We start from the raw sequence: 24,919 nt of genomic DNA on the forward strand, positions 1-24,919 counted from the left end.
GGCCACTCGCATCCTACGTTAAGACCGCGCTGATAAGATAATGGATATTGAAACAGCCGCGGCACTGCTGACGACTATTCTCTCTAAGAGAGGTATTGAATCGTCACAGGAAAAGCTAATCACATTGATTTTTTTAGCTCAGAAGTGGGGACACTTTGGGGAAGTTCCACTTTTGTTTTCCCCAACGGAATGGAGATCAGTGGGGGACACTATGTGGGACAAAACTATCAGAGGGGAAGAAGAGAAAGAAATTAAAGCTGTGAGAGAATTGTGGAAAACCGTATTAGAATCATTAGAAGTTTTGAAATCGGAACAACGTGCCGTCCTAAGAGCCGCGGAGGCGCTTGTTCCAGAACAAACCTGGACTGATAAAACTTGTCGTCCAAAAGAAAAGAGGGGCCTGTGGGCTACTCTGTGGGGTCTGCCTGCCGTTCGGGGTGGTCGCGGGGTCCCGGCTCAGCCAATACTTTCACAATCCGATCTGCAACGCGGATTAGAAACTGCGCGGTTCGTAAACAAAGAACCGGAAGTTTCCCCCTCCGAGTCTCTGGGGCAATGTCCCAAGAAGGCGGAAGTGCAACTAGTCGACTGTCCGGATGTGGGAGGCCCTGAGTGCCGCCCTCCTCCTACCGCTCCGCCTCTGCCCTGCCCCGAGCCGGACGCCCCCCCTACCTCCGAGAAAAGCGTGGGGGCCGGGCCCGGACCGGCCCGGCCCGGACCGGCCGCGGCGCAGCCGCCGGGGCCGGGGCCGCCTCAAACTTTGCCTCCGCAAGCACCCGCGGAAGTTTTTTGTGAGCCTCCTCCTACATCATTGGGCTCACCCCAAGCAGTAGAGCAGTTACTGCAAGTTATTACCAACAAGCTTGAACAACTTAACTTAAGAGTGTCAAATGTAGAGAAAAATAAGGAACAAATTGAGTTTCAAAAACCAGCTTGCCCTTCACAAACAATGCAATCAAAGGTGCCTATAGACTCTACTGACCAGCCGCAGCCCCGACGTAGCAGATGGTCAGGGGTCATCAAAGATGCCATTCTAGAAGGTGATTGGTCTCCAGCAAAATTAGCCCTACCGGTAATTCAAAATATGAACACTCAGACAACGGTATGGGAACCACACGATTGGAAAATTTTGCAGCAAGCAAAACAAACAACCACAAGCTATGGTATACGTTCAGCAGCTACCAGACACAAAGAACATCTCCGAACCTGTATCACAATCAGCGACCAACCGTGAACCAGGCTTCTTTCACCTCAACAAGCCAAGCACCGCAGGAAGCCTCGGAGTTGATGTGGAGACAGCAGTAGATATAACATTGACCAATACTGCAATTCATAGAATACCAACTAATGCTAAAGGACCTTTATTTAGACAAGATAGTCTCATTGGAGGCCTATTGATTGGCCGTTCTTCTGCTAGTATCAAAGGTCTTATAGTAATACCAGGTATAATTGATGCAGATTTCACAGCAACTGTTCAAATCCTGGCCTACACTCTGCATCCGCCAATTTTTATTCCTTCTGGGAGTAGAATAGCTCAGGTAGTAGCACTGGAAAACTGCCTACCAATGCTTCCAGGAGTCCCTCCAGCATCCTCAACAGAAAGGCGTGATAAAGGATTTGGATCGACAGGTCCTGCAGTTTGCTTCACCTCATCAATGACTCAGCGTGCCATGTTACGTGTGCAACTATTTCAGTCTGATTCTACTGTTGTTGTAGAGGTAAATGCAATGCTTGATACTGGAGCTGATGTCTCCATCATTAGTCAATTCAAATGGCCACGAAATTGGAAACTTCAAAAATCAATCTCTTCCACTGTAGCTGGAGTAGGGGGTCAAACTACTCCAAATATAAGTGTTGATCCCATTTCGATTAGTTTCCCTGAAGGTCAATGTGTTACCCTTAGGGTGTATGTAATGGAATTGCCAAGCAGCCTTGAGGCGCTTATTGGCCGTGACGTCTTGGGGCAACTTGGTGCCGTGTTAACTACTTCACCTTTTCCTTAGTGGTCACTGGAAAGCAGTTGCCCAACCCTCCATTGACCTGGTTAACAGATAGCCCAGTTTGGGTTGACCAGTGGCCATTAACAGAAGAGCGACTGCAAAAGGCACGTGAATTAGTAGAAGAGCAATTAGTTGCAGGCCATATCAAGCCTTCTACTAGTCCATGGAATACCCCAATTTTTGTAATACCAAAAAAGAGTGGAAAGTGGCGATTATTACATGACTTGCGAAAGGTAAATGATCAAATGCAAGCCATGGGTGCTTTACAACCTGGATTACCATCACCTGTAATGTTACCAGAAAATTGGCATATTCTAATTATAGATTTAAAGGATTGTTTCTTTACCATTCCTTTACATGAGCAAGATACACAGCGTTTTGCATTTACACTGCCTTCAGTAAACAAAGCGGAACCAGCTAAAAGGTATGAGTGGGTAGTGCTACCGCAAGGTATGAAAAATTCTCCTACACTGTGCCAAATGTATGTTGCATGGGCACTTCAACCTATTCGTGCATCATGGAAACAAACAATTATTTATCATTATATGGATGATATTCTGTTCTGTCAACAAGCTGAGTTCACAGAAAGTTCCATAGTCCAAATTACAATCAAACTCAAAGAAAAGGGGTTGGTCATAGCTCCAGAGAAAGTTCAAAAGTCTGCACCTTGGAAATACCTTGGTTGGTCCATTTGTGATGCACAGATTCGTCCACAAAAAATTGAATTACATACTGATTTACAAACATTAAATGATGTCCAAAAATTGTTAGGGGACATACAATGGATTAGAAATTGCGTAGGCATTACTAACAATGATATAGCACCTCTTACTTCACTTCTAAAAGGAGGTGATCCAGCTAAGAAAATAAGCTTAGAGTCCGTGCATCTCAAATGTCTTTCTGATATTACACAAAAAGTACAGACAAATTGGTCTAGCCGAAGACTTTCTGATCGACCAATTTCCCTCCTTATTAGCAATCTAGAACATCCGTGTGCAATCATCTGCCAGTGGCAAAACAAAAACGGGGAATTCCCCATAGATCTTGCTACAGATTCTTCCTTTTGTGCCACTGTCAGATCAAAACCAGAAAATGATTTACGATTATTAGAGTGGATTTTTCTCAGTGTCCAACCAAAATTCAGTATTCAAACGAGACCAGAAGCAATTGGAGAATTGATTCGAAAAGGAAGATCTCGAATATTAGAAATTAGCGGTCAGGAACCAGATGACATCAGTATTCCGATAAATGGAGCCGATTTAGAATGGTGGCTGAGACATTCGATGCCTATACAGAATGCATTATTAGGATTTATAGGCAAGGTACATTCACGACAACCAAAAGGTAAACTATGGCAATTCCTTAGAACAAATCAGTGGTTAGAGAGAAGCAAAGTAAAAGCAAAACCTGTTGAAGGCCTTACAGTATATACAGATGCAGGAAAACGAAGACACCAGGCAGCATGTGTCTGGCAAGAGAATAGTCAATGGAAACAGCATTTAATTGAAGGTTCAAAAGAGGATTCATTGCAGACTTTAGAGCTCACGGCAGTAATATGGGCCTTAAATAATTGGCTGAAATCTGCTTTAAATGTTGTCACAGATTCTTTGTATGTAGCAGGTGTAATACCCAGAATGGAAAATGCCCTGTTAAGACAATCGAATAATCCTCGATTAGGAAAATTGTTTGTACAATTGAGAGCTATTTTAAATCAAAGAAAAGAACCCTGTTGTGTGATTCACATCCGCAGTCATCAATGGAATCTTGGTCTAGGTGAAGGAAATCAAATTGCAGATAGTTTAGTAAGTTCAGTACAGCACATGCCTCCAACAGATAAATTCCAACAAGCGAGACAAAGTCATGAGAGCTTTCATCAGAATGCCAGAGGTCTCCAAAGACAATTCGATTTAACTTTAAATGAAGCAAGAAGTATTGTACAGGCATGTCCTCAGTGTGGAAGCCAGATGTTAGGTATAGGAATCGGTGTCAATCCTCGAGGTTTAAAAGCCTTAGAAGTATGGCAAATGGATGTGACACATGTGCCAGAATTCGGAAGACTTAAATATGTGCATGTCACAATTGATACTTTTTCAAAAATGATATGGGCTACTGCTTTACCAGGGGAAAAAGCACTACATGTATGTAAACATCTTACAGCTTGTTTTGCTGTAATGGGTGTCCCAGAAAAGATTAAGACAGACAATGGCCCTGCCTATGTTAGCCAGAAAGTTAGAACTTTTCTAATGAAATGGGGAGTGAAACACGTTACAGGTATACCTCATTCCCCAACAGGTCAAGGAATCATCGAGAGAGCACATCAAATGATTAAAGGGTATTTGAGCAAACAGAAGCAGGAAGAGTCAGATTGTCAACAGCGTTTAGCAAAGGTGTTGTTTACCTTGAATTATTTATGTCTAACTGGAGATCATGAGGAGCCTCCTGTGATCATTCATCATTATCAGATCAGACTAGGAAGGAAAAACACTTTACCGGAATTCATGGTGAGATATCGTGATCCCACCACTGGACTGTGGAAGGGACCAGTACCTGTTATTTTTAATGGTAGAGGGTATATGTGTCTCTCCACAGATCAAGGTCCATTGTGGGTTCCAAGCCGAGCAGTAAAGCCGGAGTTGAAACAAACTCAACCAAGTCAACTCCCTGCAGCAGAACCTTCGGAGGTCACAGAGTGAGGTGTAACCTTTGCATTGATTTAGCTGTGACATGTATGCGTACTATAGTTATATAAGTAGATCTTTAAACACCACTACCTCTTGAGTAAGTTTATCAACACCCAGCACATCGTTTGTTATAAGTTGAGTATCTTTAAACCAAAGTTCTTGGAATTTGTTTAATCAATCCATTGCGATATTTAAATGGCAATGGAATACCTCAGGTTTATTGCAAAGTGCACTGTTTACGTTGATTGTTGTTGTTATTTATATGTTATGTATAAGTTGTTTTTTATCACATATCAAAAAAGGATTAGAACACACAGCTAATCAATCCTGGCTTGTCCAAAAAGAAAAAAAAAAAGGAGGAATTGTGGAGAGTCTCTGGCTGTGTGCTGTGAACAAGCCAGGGCTTGATCCAGCTGTGCTACACGGAAGGATTTCCCTGAGACACCAGAGACAAAAGGAATGTAAACAGAAGCCGCTCTGCTCTCGACCCAGGCTGCAGGAGGGGCGTTGCCGCTGCGCATGAACAGTCTGTGAACAGTGCCCTGCAGCCAATCACCATAGTGGGGGGGATGAGTGACTGTGAGTGTAACCAATTGTAGCCTGCACTTGCCGCATGGCCTTTTGGTATAGAGTATATAAGGCTTGGAAAAACGTGGTCTCGGGGACATTGATATTCAGTGTTGTTTAAGAGTTCATTAAAGAGTACGGATGGTAAATTCACATTGAATTAGACTCCTTACTCTCGCCCGGCCCGCCCGTTCGATCAAAGAGCTTATGCCGGCGTCTGGATTCGTCGAATTTGCTACCGCCACAGGCCACAACTGGACACAATATTCCAGGTGTGGTCTCCCCAGGGCAGAGTAGAGGGGCAGGAGAACCTCTCTGACCTACTGACCACCCCCTTCTAACCCACCCCAGGTACCATTGGCCTTCCTGGCCACAAGGGCCCAGTCCTGGCTCATGGTCACCCTGCTGTCCCCAGGACCCCCAGGTCCTTTTCCCCTACACTGCTCTCTAATAGGTCATTCCCCAACTTACACTGGAATCTGGGGTTGTTCCTACCCAGATTCAAGACTCTACCCTTGCTCTTGTTATATTTCATTAAATTTTTCCCTGCCCAATTCTCCAGCCTGTCCAAGTCTCTGGATGGCAGCACAGCTTCCAGAGTCACCACTCCTCCCAGCTTGGTGTCAATAACATTCAAACTTAGAAGTGAGTATGACTAAGAAGGGACATAACCAACCAAAAGGATCCCAGCCAAATGGCAAATAAGGACATTTGGGGGAAGCATCACCTCTGGCCAGGTTATTGAATATATTTCATATTCATTTAAGACATTTCTGGTTTTTGCATTGCAGGTTCTCCAATCTGCCTGGTATATCCTAGAGAATTTGATGCCATTTGCAGTGGATGCGTCACATGTGCAGAGTGATCATAGCCAGCACATGTAGAGGTACATTACTGGCAGAACATGCTAAAATTTTTTTGCATTATTAGATATTATACCCTAATACTATATTCCAGTGTTTTTTTCCTATTGCGAGATTGCTTCATTGTGCTATATTTTTTTGTGCTGCATTGCTTTAGAATAACCCACCGGAAGCAATGACTGGTGAATTAGCATTGCTCCACACCAATTTCTTGCAAGAGAATGCATCACGCCAAAATGTTAAAACAAAGATGTCAAAATAAGTGTTAAAATGCAACAAACTCCAAAAATAGAAGGAAAGGTAAAATGTAGAACAAAAGACTTGACATATGAGACTGAAGTTCATATCCTTCAGCAATCAAAAAGTATAAGAAAAAGGTTCAGTGAAGGAAAAGACGTATTAGCCAAATACAGCTTTGGGAATCATTTCCCTACCAAAAAAAACATTTTTAGGATCTGAAGCACAAAAATCTATTTTATGCTTCTCTGTGCAGTTGATCATGCATTCCTCCAGGCAGGCAAATCCTATTGACTAAACAAGATTTATGTGCAGAGAGCAATAATGGGATCAAAACTGAGGTAGCAGCCAGTTAATATCAGAGCAGGGCAAGAAACAGTTTTTTCCGCCTTTGCAAAAATGTGTACGATTTGAAGAATGGTACCTGTGTGTATAGAGACAAACTTCAAAACAACATTAAACATGAAAAATTCGAGAGGGAGAAAGAAATAAAGCTTTATCTCTGGCTAAGTCTGCTGGTTAGAAGACTGGAAAGGAACAGACTGAAAGATAAGTCCTAATAGGTTCTAACAAATATTCGCTCAGTTTTATGTAAAGTAAAATGCAAAATATTTCCATAAGAACTTATGATATCAACCCCTGAGCAGCCTCAAGGGGAGGTGGCTGGAGCTCAGGTTCCTCTTCAACTTGTAGCATGAAGGGCCTTAGCCTATTGTCTCAAGTAGCAAGTGATAGGACAAGAAGAAATGGCCTCATATTGCACCAGGGGAGGTTTAGCTTGGAGATTAGGAAAAACTTCCTTCCCCAAAGGGCTGTCAGGCACTGGAACAGGCTGCCCAGAGCAGTGGTGGAGTCACCATCCCTGGACGGGTTTAAAAGGCGTTTAGATGAGGTTCTTAGGGACATGGGTTAGTGCTGGAGTTGGGTTATGGTTGGACTCAATGATCCTCAGGGTCTCTTCCAACCAAAATGATTCTGTGATTCTCTGAACTCCCTTTCCAAACTGGTACAAACAAAAAATGTAGACAGAGGAAAGCAAGTGATGTTGTATGCTACTACTTTATACCACCCAGACAACCTACTTGTCTTATAAATACCAAATGGAGCACATGGTATCTTTTTATCACCAAACTAATGGCTCTTTGGAATAGCTGACAGTCTCTTTGTGCCTCTTCTCCCCATTCTTCTTCAGTTTGGCAAGAAATTCTGTCTGCACCCCAACGTCTTTTCTGAGAAAACTGATGTGTAGTTTGCTTCAGGGAAAAGGAAAAAAAAAAAAAAAAGTAAAGGTTTTGATGAAACTGCACTTTATCAAAGAAAAGGCAATTTCTTATAAATGTCCCAAACAGCCCTGGGTAATACTTTGTTTTCTTTCTTTAGAGAGACCTACCTTGCCTTAAAAATGTACACACCATAGAAATACACTGCTAGCCAGCTCTTCTTTCAGACACATAATCTCTCCATGTCCACATGGTAGATACTCTCGTAAATATAGCTAAGCAATAAAGCTATATTTTGGTGCATTCAGCAGTTATGAGACCATGTCCCTGCAAAAGGTACTGCCATGACCAACATAATCTATTTGGTACTATATACGTAGTGTTAAATATTAAAGCTACTCTGCAACTGTACTTAAATTAAGACTGAACTAAATTTATGAATGCTACTGTATAAAAACCTGATGCTAGTCCATTGGATGCTTGATTATTTACTGCAATTATTGTAGTGTTCATTTCCTGTTTTTCCAGTAGTATCTAGAAGCTCCAAGCTGGGTCAACAGTCTCTTCAGTTAAATATTGTTCGTATAGGTCGGTCCCTCAGAAATATTGCAAGTATTTAGGTTACTGTGGTTAACACAGTGCCATTCATCAGCTAAACTACACTCACTGGTCTTTCACGTGCTCTTATCCCATTGCAAATACAAAGTAAAATAAGTTAACTTAGAACACCTTGATTTAAATGAACACATTTTATTTCATACATGCAACAGATAAGAGCCTGAATATGGGAACACAGTGTGCTTGAAGGTCTTTTAAGAACTGAACAGACAAAGCATTGAGCAACCTGGTCTGATCTCTCAGTTGACCTTGCTCTGAGCAGGAGGATGGACTAGAGGTCTCCTGAGGTCTCCTCCAACCAGGGTAATTTTACTGGCAGTGATTGTGGTTGAGAGAATGGTCTGTAACTCATGGTAAAACACCTACAGGTGCTTTTTTACCAATACCTTGAGTTTGATTTTTTGGGGATGATTTTATTATGCATCAAGGAAAACTGATACAAATTGATGATCTCAAGAGCGAACCCAGACACATCAAGAAGTTGACTAGTTCAAATAAACTTAGTAGCATCACAGTCAAAGTACTACTTTCTGAGAAGCTTATTCAGACACAGCTTTGTGGCATTGAGTTTGGTGCTCACCTCTCAGAACACAGTGTAAAGAACACAGCACTTTCTGGTTGGTGGTATCTAAAAATGGGGGAGGGGGGGGGGGAGAAATATGAGGTTTTCTGATGTTTTCTTGTCCAACATCCATCTATCTTTCATGCTGTCTTTCAGCTCAAGATCAATGTGAGAGTGAAGTGGACACCACGATGTCATCCTGCACCCCAAAGCAGAAGCAGCTATTGACAGTGGGGGTTACCTCATCACTACATACAATGAGTCCTTAAAAGAGAACATAAATAACACATGGGACAACACCATTAAACAAGAAGTAAAGGTTTTATTCTGTAAGGATAGCTTCAAAGTTAGATGACTGGAAAACTAACCTTATACTATTTTGACAATATATGAGCCAAATAACATATGGACTATACTTTATTAACCTCTGCACCCTGTCTTTTCCCTCCTGTTCCGGAGATGTTTCTCTGCCCTCTGGTTTATTAGCGTGACAAAACAGACAATTGCCCTTAATTACACAGTTATCATCTCTTAATGCTGGTTTAGTGGGATTTGTTTTCTGTTACCTCTTGCCATATAAAAGGGAGAGGGTGGAAAGAATTAAGGCAATAAAGGAGGGTGTTAATCTGTTTATAGCTTGCATTTTCCTGATTGCAATTACTTTTTTTTTTTTTTTAAATCATTATGAATCATGAATATTGCTGTAAGTACTTAGATAAATGGAAAGATGAGTTTAAATTCTATCCACATGTATTATCCTATCTGGGTGGTGATAACTATTCACTTTTATTCACTAGTCACTGCACAGTAGTCCTGCTAGCTTAGAGAATAACCAACAAATTCATTATAGCAAGAGTAAGCAAGTTCCTTAAATTCTTAAACATATCCCTTTTTAACAGCAGGCATATCTTCCTGATCGAGTGATCAAGATAAATCACATTGTTTTTGAAAACAGCACTCACATCTTTGGCTTTAATTTCAAATTGACAAACTTACGCTAGCAGTCATCCATTTGTGAATGTCTCAGTACTTGCGCTTCAGATGTGATATGCACCAAGCTGCCACACAGCTATAATAACCTGGATGAGATGTATATCTGCTCCGTGAGGTGCTCAGAGTTGGCACAAGCACTGCATAATCAAAAGGGAATTATGTTACACTGTCTGTCTTGATTCAGCTGGAAAGCCACGCTCCCGTTCCCTTCTGAATCCACTTGCATCCTCTATATATTGAAATCCTATTTGGGCAACGCTATATGGATCTCTCTATAGAACTCAGTCACAGAGGTAAGACCACTGTTTTGAGGACAAATTAAATGTGTTTTAACTGCCTCTGACAAAGACTGGTTTAATTGTTTCTTTAAAGTATATAGTCATGAACAACCCATCTTCTACTTCTAGACCAATTTTTATCGGATATGTCATCATGCTCACATGGTTTCCTTCCTTCCTTCCTTCCTTCCTTCCTTCCTTCCTTCCTTCCTTCCTTCCTTCCTTCCCTCCTTCCTTCCCTCCTTCCCTCCTTCCCTCCTTCCTTCCCTCCTTCCTTCCCTCCTTCCTTCCCTCCTTCCTTCCCTCCTTCCTTCCCTCCTTCCTTCCCTCCTTCCTTCCCTCCTTCCCTCCTTCCTCCCTTCCTTCCCCACTACCTCCCCCCACCCCAGATTTTCTCATCAATTATGAATCAACCATCGTTTTGCAAACCGAATCAAGCCTCCAGGTTTTGGAGTTTTCCAGCCTCCAGTATTAGGAGTATAAATGCCATTACATTCCCCTCTGTTCTCTTTTTGACCATCCATCATGATGCAGACAGTGCACAATTTCAGTGTGTCCCCAAATCATTTTCACTGACTCGCTAAATCTCATCACATGCAAGGATGAGGCATGGCCAAAACACGACATAATCCACTTGCAAAGTGATTTTTTTGAAAAGAGAGCTTTCCCAAATGTTTGTGAGAGCAATCCCATTGAGACTGTTCTGGCACGCTCACAGTATCGGGGAAGCTTTTGTTTTCTGCCCACATTGTGATAAATATCAGTGCATTCACCTGAATGTTCTTGAACAAAACTGAGTTACAGATACCTCAGCAACCAACTGGTCAGCCTTTTATTCGCATAAATGTTCAAAATACTATTTTGCTATTTGTCCCGCTCTGTTGCACAGTGCTACAATTCATTATGCTTGCGTCAAAGTGCTCTAATGAAACTGTTCTAGAAATTAATGCATACAGTCATTGGCTTCATTTATTCTGTGTATTTCTCATGGCCATTTTTGTGTGGCAAAAATCTGATTTATTTCTTTGTAATTCTGAAGTGGGACATTACGTTTATATGTTTTTTTTCAGAACAGTAGAAAGCTGATATTTTTTGAGCTTGTTGGAAAAAAAAAAATGGAGAAAATGGGAGCATTTGCCCCTTGGAAGATAAAGCACGACTAAGCAAAAGCAATTCAGTATTACATTGCAATTTGATATAATAATGTTCCAGCACTGACCTGGTGAGCTGCCATAGAACTGTGTCTAGTACAATATCAGTTTCTTTCAGCATAAGAAATGTTAAGCAAATGGACACACTGAGAGCCAGCAAAATTTTACCAGCCACTTAAGCATGGTAAATGGGCAAAGTAATTATGCTACATGCACTGTATGGAAGAAGACAGATAACACAAAATAAAAAATAAACATGTCCATTGAAAACCATTTGGGAGTTATTCTGCAGGCATCAAAATTAAATTAAACTCACTGAGATTAAATCTGAGTACCCTTAAATACAGAGCACCTTTGACAAAAATGAGCAAGTGAACCATGAAACTCTTTCTTAGGGACAGGATATTCAACAGAAGTCTCCTATAGTCCTGAAAATTACAAAAATCTCTGGTTCCCATGTGTGAGTGTGCATCAGAGCTAAAGCATGAGGACATTAGAGGTGTTGCATGCACGGCTGAGGGTAGAGGAATCCCAGAATGTCAGGGATTGGAAGGGACCTGGAAAGCTCATCCAGTGCAATCCCCCCATGGAGCAGGAACACCCAGCTGAGGTTCCACAGGAAGGTGTCCAGGCGGGTTTGAATGTCTGCAGAGAAGGAGACTCCACAACCTCCCTGGGCAGCCTGGGCCAGGCTCTGACACCCTCACCATCAAGAAGTTTCTTCTCAAATTTGAGTGGAACCTCTTGTGTTCCAGTTTGAACCCATTGCCCCTTGTCCCATCATTGGTTGTCACTGAGAAGAGCCTGGCTCCATCCTCATGATACTCGCCCTATATACATTTGTAAGCCTTGAGGTCCCCCCTCAGTCTCCTCTTCTCCAAACTAAAGAGACCCAGCTCCCTCAGCCTTTCCTCACACGGGAGATGCTCCACTCCCTTCATCATCTTTGTTGCCCTGCACTGGACTCTCTCCAGCAGTTCCCTGTCCTTCTGGAACTGAGGGGCCCAGAACTGGACACAATATTCCAGGTGTGGTCTCCCCAGGGCAGAGTAGGGGGGCAGGAGAACCTCCTTAATGCGTTATTTGTCTGTCTGCAAACTGCTTAATGAATGATGAGCTAGTCCATGGTTGCATTTCTGCTACATTTTAAAAGTGCATTTGGTTCTCTCTAAAAGCTCTTCCATTGGTCCTTTCAATGTCGTCTTCACATTCTGACATCTCCGACCAGTTCAGCCTTCGGGAGTGGGTACCATTCATTTAGCAAGGTGCCTTGGTTTGTAAGGGTTTGTTGGGAGACAGAGTAAAATTGATGCATTGAAGGATTACTCACTGTACAAATGCGAGAGCTAAATGCATATGCCTTGCATTAGGAATGGACAAATATTTAACCTGTCCTTGTGCAAGACGAGTCTACCAAATAACCTCCCTCCGTTTGAAAAATATGATCAGACTTCACTGCTGTCTTTTAAAACTGTGCTGTGGCTCAGCTCACTTTTCGCGTTGTTTAGTGGTGGCTGAAGAACTCAACATGAAAGCAAAAGACATAGCTCGCTACCCCTTTCATTCAGAAAGGGTTTCAGCCCACATCTTTCACCTTACAGAAGAGAAGTTCAATATTCTTTCAACTTTGGGCTACTCTGGCTACTTTGTACTTCACTTCTTCATGCTACTACTCAATACATGTGTAAAGGAGAGAAAAATGGCAATAAATGCATCTTTCTAACCTGGTGATTCATGTGAAATCGAAAGGCCTGGTTCGCAGTTGCTTCCTGGAACAGTTTCTGTAATTTTACAGTTATCATGTAATATAATTGAACTGTCCAGATAAGATGGTTTATCTCCCAGAGAACCCAGAATTACCTTTTATTTTTGTTTGTCAACAAAAATTTGTAGTCACTTCTTTTTTACATCATTAACTTTGCTGTCCTCTTGACTTCTGCATTCTTCGCTGGCAAGAGTAGCAGCTTCAAAATAACACAGGTAAGTACCTCACCTGTAGAATTCCTGCATGACTCCATATATGATCAATACATGTCAGCCATTGATTGTTGTTTTCTTCTGCAAGGTGGAACAGATGAAATTGAAAGCTCTCAGGCTGAGAACAGACTTTAGCTCAGGACTCACGCCTCTCTGATGAATGTAGTGTTCATCAATTTACAATATTTTAAGGCAAAGATCACAATCATATCTATCCTTTGGAATCCCATGAAGGTGTTTGTTAGTCAGGGGCCTTCAATTTTCCTTGATTCTTAAGTCTGAGACTGATGTTAAAATTCTTGTTACAAGACAGATGGATCTGTATGAGGACATGCACGTTCAAGATGTTTTTAGGCAGAGTTAGAAACAGATCCAGGGATTCTATGGGTCATATTTTGTAAGCTATATTCTTTAATTTTACATAAATTCTTCTCTGAGTTTCCATCCTTCCCTGGGACCTGCCCTCCATCATCTACATCAGGAGTCATCACCACCAAAGTCTCCAGGCTCTTGTGCCAATCACTAAATATTGGATGTGGGTTTTGCCAAAGGGCAGTAGCGATGGATTAATTGAAATGCCTGAAGTAGGAAGGGCTTCAATGACATTTCTGTAGCATATCTATGATTTTATTTTTTTCTGTATGTATCTGTGTATATTTAAGATTCACAGATTTTCTTTTTATCTGCAAGTCAAATCAAGCACCAGCTAATACTTCCGACTTTAAATACCTGTAAGAGCACTTTCTTTAGCCTTTCATATTCTGTTAGCTACTTTAGGGGGTTTATTATCTCTTCTTGAACATGCTTGTTGTCTCACCATTTATATCCAGGACTATTAAAAATGAGCAATTCACAAGTGTTGTTTTCATTTGGATAATTTTAATATTGTACAAGCATCAGATTTTGCCTGATCTCAATTGCTTCTATTCCTTCATTACATAGCCTGGCATCCCAGGCTTCTGATTAGACTTTTTGACTCCAAAAATACGTCAGAACTTCTATGTTACAATTGTTTGAAATAGCTAAGCATAACAGGTAGAAACACAGGGAGGTTATTTTCCTGAAAATTGAAATGGTTTCCATTTTATTCTGTGAAATAAACACATACTTTTATTTTTTAATTCTCGCATCCTTCTGTGTTTGCAGTGCCATGTATTTTTGCTGTAGTAAATTACTCTTTCATTTGCACTAAAAATATTTGCACTAAAAATATAAGCCACATAGCAAAAGTCAATTATTTCAAAGGGCATTTTTTTTCTCAGAAGCATTTTTTTAAAACCAATCATTTTTCAACAAATATGTTATATCCACAAGGGAATAAAAGAATACAAACTAAATATGTTGTAAAGCTTTTGTAATCTCCTGCATTAAAATTCTGGAACATTGCTTTTTGGAAGGCATAGTCAGTCCGTTTTCCTTTTTTAATTTTTTTTTTTTTTGCTATGCTTTATTTCTTCTAGTTTTGGTCTCTACTTTTCAGAGAGGGCTCATCCTGCTGAGCAGCTGTGATAACAGGCTGATGGACACTGGACAGGCTCAGGGGAATCTGAGAAAAGAGATCGTTCTTGATGTGTGTGAGGTTTTGCCATGGCTTTATTTTCTTTTTCTCTTTTTCCTTTTTTTTTTCTTTTCTTTCTTCTTTCTATTTTTTCTTTTCTTCTTTTCTTTTCTTTTCTTTTCTTTTCTTTTCTTTTCTTTTCTTTTCTTTTCTTTTCTTTTCTTTTCTTTTCTTTTCTTTTCTTTTCTTTTCTTTTCTTTTCTTTTCTTTTCTTTTCTTTTCTTCTTTTCTTTTCTTTTTTCTCTTCCCTTCCCTTCCCTTCCCTTCCCTTCCCTTCCCTTCCCTTCCCTTCCCTTCCCTTCCCTTCCCTTCCCTTCCCTTCCCTTCCCTTCCCTTCCCTTCCCTTCCCTTCCCTTCCCTTCCCTTCCCTTCCCTTCCCTTCCCCTCCCTTCCCCTCCCTTCCCCTCCCTTCCCCTCCCTTCCCTTCCCTTCCCTTCCCTTCCCTTCCCTTCCCTTCCCTTCCCTTCCCTTCCCTTCCCTTCCCTTCCCTTCCCTTCCCTTCCCTTCCCTTCCCTTCCCTTCCCTTCCCTTCCCTTCCCTTTTTTATTTCTTTTTCGTGAAAAACAGCTTTCAGATGAAAAAAATACTAGCAATGATCCAGGAACATGTAGCTGTGTCCCTCTGGAAACTGGAAACTGCTGATTGCTACAAATCTGCTTAAGGATGGAAAATCTGCAGCTGGCAGAGGCAGCACTGAGGTTTATGATGCTGTCCCTGAGGCTTTGCAACTACTGATGGAAAGATGCAGGATTTAAATGAGTGGGCATGTGCAGGTGTCATTTAGCCTCTTTTCCTCACACCGAGTAGTGGTTTATTCTGGAAATTGATCCCCTAAATTCAGCCACGAAACATAGGTAGTGATGGGAATGAGGGCAGCTAAATGAGGCTTGTAGAGAAGTGGCTAAAAAATACATGTTGCACCTGAAGGAAGCTTGACACAACGTAAAGATAAACCGCAAATATCAAATCAAACTCATAGATTGCCCTGAGTTGAGAGGTACCCACAAGAATCATCAAGTCCAACTCCTGTCCTTGTGTAGGACAACCCCAAATTCACACTGTTCTGAGGGTCTTGTCCAATTGCTTCTGGAACACTGTCAGGTTGGGGTTGTGACACCTCCCTGGGGAGCCTGTTCCAGTGTCCAGCACCCTCTGGGTGAAGAACCTTTTCCTAATGTCCAACCTGACCCTCCCTGACGCATCTTCCTGCCATTCCCTTGAGTTCTGTCATTGGTCTCTAGAGATAAGAGGTCAGAAGATATCAGCACAAACTCAAATTCATTTGTACAACTATGTTACGTTACATTACGTTACGTTAACTATGTTGTATTGTATTAATTTTTCATTACATGAATCATTGCTTCCCATACTCCACCTCTGCAAACACACAAAGGTTATAAAGTAGGGTGGAGGTTTTGATGGAGATGAACAGTTTTCAGCTGCTGGTAGGTGACCTGCAGCCAAGTTCGCCCATAGCATCCCACAAGGAGATGATGTAAGGCTGAATTAAAGAGGATAACGCAAGCAAATGTGACTGATCACGGGTTGCTAATGTGAGCTGCTGCCATCACGAGTGCTCGAGACAGTTCATGTTTCTGCGGCTGCCATTACTAGTGAACGTGGGACTTCACTGAGGAAAAAAAGCACTTTGCTTAATTTATTGCACTTGCTTTGAGAGCAAAATGCTTTGAGTTTAAGAGAATAAAAGGCAAAAAATACCGCTTATCCCAGACCTGGAAATTTCAGTCCTTCAGAGAGACGAAAAAGCACTAATGCTTAATGTCTGTGTGCACTTCCAGTAATTACTGAAGAATAAAGTCTGATATGAGTGGTACATGAAAGTTAGGTTGTGTTAAACTCGCATTAAATTGAGTTTTTTTGGGGAGAAGGATGTGCATTCATGGCTTCTTTTTCATTTGAAAAGTTTTACTACCACTAATGAAAATATGTCAGCTATCCTTTAAATAAAATGGAAAACGTGCCATTTCACTAGAAATACTCCAGAAGAATATTTTTCTGATTTAAAACAGGGAGTTTGCATTCTGGATTATTTTTCCTGCTTTATAATAACATCACTTCTGTATTTTCTTGACTAAATCATTAGATCTTTAAAATTCTAGAAAAAACATCCCTTTTGGTTCTGGATGCCGTGAAACACTGCCAAGGCTGCCAGTTTCCAGATGGACTCAATGCCAACAAATTTGGTTGAAATCCGTGAAATCTGCAGATATTCACAACACAGTAAAGGCAATACAACATTGAATAGAAGTACAAGGGGAAAAGGACTGAATCAGAGGAGCTACTCCACCAAATGTTGACAATTTCATCCGATAAATTCAGTATCTATGCAACATGTCAGCAATATTCTATTTATTTTTTTCATTACTTCAAATATTTGGCACTCTTGTAAGCACCTTTTGAGCGCTAATTAATTATTTTTGCATTCCCTTCACCTGAGGAGCATCTCCTGCTTCTACGTGGAGAATCAAGCTTTATAAAGGTGAGAACACAAGCCAGAAATGGGAGATTTGGGTTGTCTGATGTCTAACTTTGATTCTGGGAGTGGAACAATAGATTAGCGTCACAGGGGCACTCCTTGCTGCTTCGTTGTTTGTGTTTCACGGAATCAGAGAATCCCAGAATGTCAGGGATTGGAAGGGACCTGGAAAGCTCATCCAGTGCAGTCCCCCCGTGGAGCAGGAACACCCAGCTGAGGTTCCACAGGAAGGTGTCCAGGCGGGTTTGAATGTCTGCAGAGAAGGAGACTCCACAACCTCCCTGGGCAGCCTGGGCCAGGCTCTGACACCCTCACCATGAAGAAGTTTCTTCTCAAATTTAAGAGGAACCTCTTGTGTTCCAGTTTGCACCCATTGCCCCTTGTCCTACCATTAGTTGTTACCGAGAAGAGCCTGGCTCCATCCTCCTGACACTCACCCTTTCCATATTGATCCCCATGAATGAGGTCACCTCTCAGCCTCCTCTTCTCCAGCTCCAGAGTCCCAGCTCCCTCAGCCTTTCCTCACACGGGAGATGCTCCACTCCCTTCAGCATCTTGGTGGCTGCGCTGGACTCTCTCCAGCAGTTCCCTGGCCACAACTGGACACAATATTCCAGATGTGGTCTCACCAGGGCAGAGTAGAGGGGCAGGAGAACCTCTCTGACCTACTGACCCCCCCCTTCTAATCCACCCCAGGTACCATTGGCCTTCCTGGCCACAAGGGCCCAGTGCTGGCTCATGGTCACCCTGCTGTCCCCAGGACCCCCAGGTCCCTTTCCCCTACACTGCTCTCTAATAGGGTATTCCCCAACCTATACTGGAACCTGGGGCTGTTCCTACCCAGATACAAGACTCTACACTTGCCCTTGTTATATTTCATTAAATTTCTCCCTCCTGTGTGGTTTTTCTCTCTTCCCATCATTCAGTGGTGTTCAGGCATAAATTTTCTGTTCTGCCACTGCCAAAAGAGAAGCCTCTTGATGCGCTGAGGTGTGAAAGCGGTAAGAGCTGTTTATTTGAGTGTGTGGCAGGGTGCCAGGTGGGTGGGATGGAGGCAGAAGCTGCCTCACACACCAGATAAGAAATTTTGGGAGTGAAAAATCCAAACCTTTCTTGTGTCTGGCTGACCCTCTGGTTTAAAGATTAAATCAAAACCAACCCTCCCACGGCCCTCAGCACAACCAGATGCATAAAGAGATTGAGAACTTTTTTAGTATTTTGTCACAAGAAAACAAAATCCTGTGGCAGGATGGAGCTTCATTCTTTCTTTGAATTGCTCTGGTATTCAGTTAATTCTCTCAGGGAAGACAATGTGCTTTGTGAAGATGTCTATGACAGACATAAGAGAATTTATTATGTTCCCTTCATTTTCACTCTGCGAGGCGCAGTAGCAGAAGAACTTCAGAATGCCATGGAATCTCAGCGATTTGAAATTATTTTAAAACCACAAGACAAAAAACCAAACACCTCCTGAGCAAGTTAAAAATTAGAAATGCAAAAGAGTGAGAGGGGGAAATGATTCACCCTAAAGTCACACAGCAGCTCGGGGGCAACAGAGGTGAAAGAATGTGAAAATCCTTGTTTGTTGCCCCATCCTTCCTGGGCAGAATCACTAGAAAGTGGCTGGAGAATGAAATAGTCTCTCCCTCCCTGTTTCCTTGGAGATGGAGAGCAACGTCTGGAAGTTTCCTTCTTAAAAGGGAAGTTTCCTTCTTAAAAGCAGAGCTAGGTATCATCTGGCCCTCGGCTTGCTTGGATCCTTGTGAGCAAAATGTCCGTGGTGTATAAAAGCAGCTTCTTTCAAGTGAACCTGTAGGACACGGTGATGGGAGGTGAGGTTATTTCAGAGCAGGATGTAGGAAATCCAAAGTTAAAGTTACATCTTCCCCCAAAGCCTGTGCTTTCAAGTTGCTAGGAGTAAGGTGCATTGAATATGCAGGAGATTGGAAGAGGAAGGAGTTTGCCAAGTTATGTAATTCAATTGGATGTTCTTGCTTTAACTACTGACCTGGATCAAATCTGCTGCCAACTTGCTCAACAGAAGTCAGCATCTGGTTCTAGTACCGGCCTGGGACATGTTATTGCACGCATTTTCCACTGGAAAGTTTATTAGAGAAATCAGAAAATAATACATTATTTCACAGATTTTATATATATAGCTACTCATTAAAGCTAAAAAGATTTATTTTTATGCACCTCCATAGAGTTTCGAGACTATTGGCATTTTGTGCAAGCATCTGTGTTTGTTACAGGGTGTTTGGTGGATGAGTTTGAGTCTTGTGGTGTGACAGAAAGGGATGTGAGACTTTGCTGGGCTTAGGAATCTGTTGCCAGATCACTCGCGCTGGGGGGACCGGACGATGAGCACAGAGCATCTCTTCCAGAACTGCTTTCCGAAGAGCTCTTCTCATTAACCCCAGTGTGCTGTGGCCATGCGGTCAGAAAATATGCAGCTTTTATAAGGCATTACCTGACAGATTTCTATTGTGTATTGGTATCACTTTGCATTAAGCCATCTCAGATTTATGGCTCAAGGTAATTCAGCTCTGCACAGCAACATCCCAGTTTACCTGACCTGGCAGTTAACTTTTTTACCCAGTTTATCTGATCTATCAGTTAACTTTTTACCTTTTAGCTCCTTTGTTCATTTTTTTGCCCCCTCCCTTTGTTTTCTATTAATTTTCATTTACAAGAACAGATGTTTGCATAGACTGAAATCACTATTTTGGCTGGCTGGTCTACCCCTAACTCTGTTGTGAAATAACCACGCTTTGAAATGCCGGGAGGCTGAAATTTCTCCATCCTCCCACTACCTCCACAACTCAACTTCTCTCAGCCACCTCAGCTGCAACAGCAACACTGTTCTAATATCTTTGAATTGAAACCAAACTCATTGCTCATACTTGCAGGCAGACATAACAATCCCAAAGAATCATTGTTGTAGATAAAAGAGTAAATGAATTTATGACAGCCAGTTAAAGGACAATTAAGAATGAAATGGGGATGTGAATTCTCAACATGAATAGTGTTTTTTCTAGAAAGAATGCTGGCATTTAGCAGTGGAGTCTGTGGCTATTAAATAACACAGCACACCAAAGAAGTTGAGTCATTCCACTGAAGTTAAAGAAATATTACAGCCGAGTCTGATCCCTTTTACTCACCTTCCAAATAAAGTGCAGAGATTTTTAGATGATAAATCAGATGTGAAAAATAGGTAACACATTTTGGCGTGTTTTCAGCTTTGTGGCTGACCCAGTCTCTAACACAGATGTTGAATCTCTGTTGGATTAAGGTTTGGCATAGACTCACAAAAGGCTCATAAATGAAACAAAGAAATAAAGAAGGACAAAAAGGAACCTGCAATACAGTTATACTTTCCCTCTCCAAGCATTTGACTTAGGAAGGCAGATCTTTGTCCAAGACAGAAGGTTGCGTGTGGGGTTTTGGCTACCACAGGAGTAAGGAGGAAGGGAATACACTGCGGGTTATCAAGCACAGACTCCAAAAACCAAAACCCATGTTGCCCAGAAAAGAAATACAGATAGAGTGGGTATAACTGAGTCTCTGGTCACCAAGGAATACAGAAGTCATGAACATCCTCTTCCTGAACTTTTGTTATAGGAGCGAAACATTTACCGGTGACGTATTTTTTTCTTGTTTGCTCTTTCCCAAAGCTTCACATTTCAGCAGTTCTGCTGTTAGGTTGTTGTTACTCTCTCTGTTTTTCTGCCCCCTGTTTATTTTTTAACAGCTTCCCTTTTAAAATTCTAAAATAACTAGTTTTCTGTATGCAAGCCGTGTGAAAGCATAGTCTCCTACCTCAACCCAGGTGGTTAGAAAGTCTTTTTATTTAAACTGCTCTCTCACCCCCTACTTCTTTTCCGTACAAAACCAGCCCAAACAAAGAGGCTCTCTTGGAAAGCTGGCAATGGTTTTCAGAGCTCCCACTGTCATTTCTTCTTTAAAATCTTCAACTTGTTTGTTTAAACGTTCATGTCTTCAGGCCTTTCTTCCTGATTTTATTGTTGGAAACCACAAGAGCTGGTATTTGTTCCAGAAAGCAGATTTATTATTTCTTCTCTACCCCACCTATGACTTTCCTTCCATTTAAAGTTAAAAATTCAATTTACTCTCCCAATACACACTTCATCTCCTGTAATGTAGAGCCCCAAGCTGTTGAACAGCACATCTTTGGTGGGTTGTTGCAATTGAAATTCAAGGGTGGAAGACACTTCATAAGATTTAGGTGATGCGTGGCCACAAACAGCTGCGATCTCATCAGTTCCATGGTATGGTCTGATGATGGGAGTCAATATGCCATAATAACATTTATATATATATAAATATATATATATATATATATGCATTTTGCATTACGTGATATCAAACCTCATCAGAATGGAGCTCAACACGATACTCTGGCTTAGCAGAGAGAAGAACGTGCGCACTAAAGAAAAAGGGGCACCTTCACACACACCGCTACAAAACTTGAAATAATTTGTCCAAATGGAAACTTTCCCAAGGAGTGCATGTACTTTGGTGAAAAAATTACTCCATACAAACCAATATTTTCTTAGTATTCTGCAAGAAAAAGCCCAGTGTCGGATAAGAACAGAACAATCCACAAGACTCTGAGAAGGTGAATGCCAAGAATCAGTTATTTCTATTCCATGTGAGCAGACAAATTCGTATCCAGTCATCCCACACTGGAGGGATGGGATGTAAGGTTCTAGACACCAGCAAGAGGTCAAACTTTATAACATTTCCACATTTGCAACTTTTTTAATAATAAATTCTAAACTTTAAAGGTGACTAGGCAGGAGCAGGGTTCTAGACATCAGCCTGTCAGTGTATTCTAGGAAAGGCAAGGGGTTGTTTTGTATATGTAGCTGAAAATACATTTGCAAAACTTCAGTTCTGTTCTGCATCAGACTGGAAAATATATTTTGAAAGCTGAATTAAACTAAACACAATTCCAGACTTCTTGCCATTCTACTTCAGACATCAGCATCTAAAATTGCACAGTGGTCTTTTGATTACCTACAGAGCCTTGGTTCATCTATATATGTTAAAAAGGTAGTTGAGGTCATTGAGTTGTAAATAAAAAGATGATTTCTGGCAGGCACTGAAATGCATGTGGGAATTTATTTATTTTCTACACTGAATGAAGTTCTTCAAGCTAACCATTCCTGCCTCAAACACAATCACAGTGGCAGCTGAGCATTCACCATGCTGCTCTTTTGAGACACATAACCATCATGATAAAGAAGAATTAGTGATAAGAAAGCCTTGGTTAAAATGGGTTCTGTGCTGATTGCATTTAAAGATTTCCAAAATCAAATTGAAATTGCTAAAAAGCTCATGATGAAAGAAATCCAGCTTTTAATGAAAGCTGAGCTGTGCACAATCACTTTGAAAAGAATAAGCATAAGGCAAATAATCTGAAATGTTTAAGGATGTCTATGAGCATATAGTACTACAGATCGCAATATCAAAGTGTTGGAACTTCTAGTGGCTTCTTACACTCTTCATGATTTTTCTTTTTCCTGTGAATATTTATGTTAATATAAAAACTCAAAGCAACAAGCCCATTTTTTCCAGCTGTTTGTTTTGGGGTAACCTTGGTATTGTTATAATTTTACAAGGTATCAGCAATTCTGTGAGTGTCTCGCATGGCAAGAGGGGATCAATAAGAGAGTGAAATTGGTAGAACGTGGAGATGGTCACATTTTATCCACACATTGCACAACAATGAATGACTTTCAAGAAAATAAGGAATGTGGGCCAGCATATTTGCAAGTGTATATATGCACGTGTGTTTGTGGATTTTCCTTCTGTCACTTTGCATCTCCTGATTTTCCCATGGGAGAATGTTTGTGTTATGATGAGTCACTTAGATCAGGATTTCTTCCTACAACAGGGTATTTTCTGCAGTTTGGTGTTTCCCATTTTGTTCATCTTCTAGATTTTTTTATCTCGTCTCACTAGCCGCTATGGAAATGGCACACATTCGTTGAACATTGTCGAGGGTTAAGATTGCGGGGTGACAATCAAACCCTGGCAGATGTATTGTTGACCTCCTCTCCCCCCAACTTCCCCCTTTTGCCCCTTCCTCTCCCCCCTTCCCACTCAGGACAGGCGATCGGGAGGGAAAGAAGGACAGAGAGAAGAGAGTTGGAAAAGTTAAAGATGTTTTACTAATGCTACTAATAAGAATAGAGAAAATAATACAAAATATACAAAACCAATCTTGTAAGTCTCAGCAACTGCAGAGCCAGCACCCAAAGTCCTGGATTAGACTCTGCAGCCAACCGGAGCTGGATTCAGTCTGTCACTGGCCTCAGTTCGCAGGGACGACCAGCAAGGTCCTCTCCTAATGCTGGCCATAAGCAGAACGGAAGGAAAAAGGGACGAGATCCTCGTGATCTCCCACTTTTATATGAAGTATTCACGTGAATGGAATGTTATACACCGTTGGTCAGTCTCTCGGTCATCAGTTTCTCGTTGCCCCTCTCGCGAGATGTCCATCCATGCTTATCAATAAGTTTGCATTCCATTGCTAGGTTTAACCAAAACATGTGTTGGGTTCTCCAGGAAAATGCAGCTAATATGAAGGCTTTAGCTGACAGGCAAATTCACTAAAAGAGAAACTTGTTTTTAACAAAACCAGGACAAACATTAACTGATACTACTATTAAATTTTATCTGCAGATAAAAATGCCTTTTGACCAGATTGGCACATAGGTGTCTGATCTTCTTGTAGGTCTGTGATTTGTCTTCTCAGGTATCTGACAACAGTAGAAGTCACATCTTGCTCTCACATAGTGTTAACACAGCTTAGAACCAGTCAAACTGAAAAGGCAGGAACGCAACCAAACTACAAGGAAAACGAGCAAGAAAAAATGGCAAAGCGTATTGATTTTCCCTTGTTGTGTGTCTTTTGCAGTTGTTACACTGAAAGGAATACAGAAGAGAAGGAATCTCTAGCAAATTGGGAGGATGACGTTCTCTTTTCCAAGCGGGATGTGAAGACTACCTACAAAACTATAGTCTGAGCTGAAACTCATCTCTCTCACTTACTTATACAAGTAGAAGGACACAATCGCATCATGGTTATTTACAAGAAGAAACTTTAAAGGTTTATAGGTTCTACCATTACGTTTATTGTAATAGAAAACCACTTAACTAGTGCAAGAGAACTCTATACACAGGAAACCTCAAGCGTTCTCCATGAGGCAAATGAAGACTGTACAATTTCTTGCTTATGTCCTTGCAAGTCAGATTATGTTCCTCGGTACTGACTTCTATCTTTACTGTGTTTAAACAGATTGTAAAATGTACGTGTGCTAACAGAGTAAATTGTACAAGGACAAATCAAACATCTTTACTGTCCGTCACAGATGTAGACAGCTGGACATGAGGCAGTTGGAACTAAAGCAAAGACGTGAAGAAAATACAGGAAAGTGATTCAGTCAAACTCGTGACTCCAGACTCATCGGGATCTTCCCTATAAATAACTATTATGTTGTTTTCATTTCTTTTTCTGGAGTTTGACTCGACTCCCACAGGCCCGTATGTGTATTTCCCACAGTGTCTCAGTGGAAAAAAGTCTGATTTTAATGTGAAGAAAACTGGTGCGTGCCAGCAGCTCCAGTCGCACTCAATTCAAGCTACCCAGTAAGGAGCCATTAATCAGAATTCAGTCATTCCCATCAAG

General features: G+C 41.4%; 1 protein-coding gene across 1 annotated transcript in view; it reads left to right on the forward strand.

The window, feature by feature from the left end:
- The first annotated feature begins 10,126 nt into the window (after positions 1 to 10,126).
- The window catches only part of CTNNA2 (catenin alpha 2), a 529,887-nt gene continuing 515,094 nt past the window's right edge, over positions 10,127 to 24,919 (forward strand). Inside the window, exon 1 of the mRNA XM_071808451.1 lies at positions 10,127 to 10,131. The gene's annotated coding sequence lies outside the window, so the exon portion shown is untranslated. The remainder of the gene's footprint in view (positions 10,132 to 24,919) is intronic.

This window comes from Patagioenas fasciata, chromosome 4 (assembly GCF_037038585.1).
Source record: "Patagioenas fasciata isolate bPatFas1 chromosome 4, bPatFas1.hap1, whole genome shotgun sequence".
Classification (NCBI taxonomy): Eukaryota; Metazoa; Chordata; class Aves; order Columbiformes; family Columbidae; genus Patagioenas; species Patagioenas fasciata.